This window comes from Microtus oregoni, unplaced genomic scaffold (genome assembly GCF_018167655.1).
Source record: "Microtus oregoni isolate MIOR12 unplaced genomic scaffold, Mior012 000017F_ref0000208, whole genome shotgun sequence".
Taxonomy (NCBI): domain Eukaryota; kingdom Metazoa; phylum Chordata; class Mammalia; order Rodentia; family Cricetidae; genus Microtus; species Microtus oregoni.
The window spans coordinates 15747725-15749887 of record NW_024543076.1 but is presented as its reverse complement, the minus strand read 5'-3'; the positions used below and the strand labels follow the sequence as shown (position 1 = coordinate 15749887).

At 42.2% G+C, this 2163-nt stretch overlaps 1 pseudogene; it reads left to right on the top strand.

Annotated features, from left to right (window-relative positions):
• The first annotated feature begins 484 nt into the window (after nt 1–484).
• On the top strand, nt 485–1386 carry LOC121458532 (annotated as a pseudogene).
• The last annotated feature ends 777 nt before the right edge of the window (nt 1387–2163 follow it).

Genomic DNA, 2163 nt, shown 5'->3' with positions numbered 1-2163 from the left:
CTAATTTTCCTCCCAGCAACCATCAGTTCTCAGTAGCCCTCATCTATAGATGACCACTTCTCTCTCTATTCATGGGTTTTGTTTGATTGAAAGGGGCACCCACAGTTCTCTTGCATTCTTTCACAACTTCTGTAAGTCCATATATTCAACTGCCCTATTTGCTCTGGAAATAACTGATTTGTTGTGGTCATCCACACCTCTGGTTCTTATGTCCTCTGTCCCCTCTTCGGAAATTATCTCCTAGCTTTGGGAAGAAGGGTGTGTGATATATGTGTTCCATCTAGGGTTGAGCACTCCATAAATTTTTATTCTCTGCACTTTAATCAGTTGTGGGTCTCTGTGTTAATCAACATCTACTACAAAAAAGAGAAATGCTTCTCTGATGAGGGCTAACACTGATTTATAAGTGTAATGATAAAAATCTCAAAGAGTCTGTTTAGTAAGATGTCTCTTTAGGAGAATAATAGCAGTGGTTTCCATTGTGATGACCAGGGAAGATAGGAGGACAGGAAAGTCCAACTACTTCAAGAATATCCAACTTTTGGATGATTACCTGAATGTTTGTTGTGGGAGCCGACAATGTGGACTCCAAGCAGATGAGGCAGATCCTCATGTCCGGTGACATGAACCCCTTTATGCAGAAGGCCACCCGGAGGTATCTAGATAACAAGCCAGCTACAGAGAAACTGCTGCCTCATTTGGGGGGGAATGTGAGCTTTGTGTTCATGAAGGAGGACCTCACCACGATTAGGGACATGCTGTCAGCCAATAAAGTTCTGGTTGATAACCTTGGGGGTTATCACATCCTGTGAGGTACACAGTCCCAGCCCAGAACACAGGCCCAGAGGCTGAAAACTCTTTCATCCATGTTATTGGCATCACCACAAAAGTCTCCAGAGGAACCATTGAAATTCTGGGTGATCTGCATCTGATAAAACCTAAAGACAAAGGAGGAGCCATTGAAGACACTGTGTGCTGAACACGTTGTCTCCTGGTTCTCCTCTGGGTTGTCATTGAACAAGTTAATAACAGTGACAGCATTTATAACCCAGAAGTACTTGACATCACAGAACTGACTCTGTGTTCTCACTTCCTGGAAGGTGTCTGAATGTTGCTAGTGTTTTTCTGCAGGCAGGTTAGCGGACTGTTTCCTGAGTGCCACACTTTCCTTCGGTGGGTACAAGCGGGTTCTGGTTTTGTCTATGGAGACTGAGTAAACCTTCCCACTTGCTGAAAAGTCCAAAACCTTTTTGGCTGATCCACCCGCCTTTGTGGCTGTTGCCCATATGGTGCTGCCAATGATGGTACTCCTGCCCCAGCCAAGGGTGAAGTTAAGGAAGAATTGAAGAGTCAGATGAGGATATGGGATTTTGCTTCTTTGACTGAGTCCCTCAAAGCAAGCAACTTGGCTAGCTTAATTTGATAAACATGGCAACAGACGCTTACTTCTCTTTAAAAAAAAGTTTTTTTTTTCCCAACCGCCTATGACCTTCTAGCCCCAGATACTTGTTCTAATTACTAGGTGTGGGTTTGATTACGTTGTGTGTCTTAACTCCAATCATATAGTGGTAGGTTACTCCAGTGATATTCACGCATGTCACTATTTTTACATTCTGATAACGATTCAAAGCCAAATAAAAAATAAAGTAGATCTGACCCCCAGCTATATTAGTTACCTATAGTTGTGTAATGATTTCAAACTATAGTAACTTTGAGCATTTCTGTTTCTATGGTTTTGATGGCTCTGTTTGAGGGTCTGTTGTGAAACTGGAATTAAGGCTTTGGCCAGGGATACAAGCTATTAAAAATTGGATTGAGTCTGTGAAACTCCTTCCAAGCTCACATGGCCATGTCAAGTAGCTCTGGTTCCTCACAAGCCATTTCCTAGAAGTGTGGTTTTCTTACCACATAGTCCAATCTGTGTGGAGGCCTAAGTTTCCTTCAGTCTTAAATGACATGGCATATGGCTTTCCCGGTGCAGGTAAACCAACACAGTAAGTAGAACAGCACAATGACCTATAAATGAGTCATTGATGTCACTATCCAGCTCTTGCATTCTATCCTAGCAGCTGAAATAGAAGCAAGTCATTGACTCTAACCCATTCTTCAAGAGGAAGAATTATCTACACATATTGTAGAGATAATTGTTAAATATATGTGGAA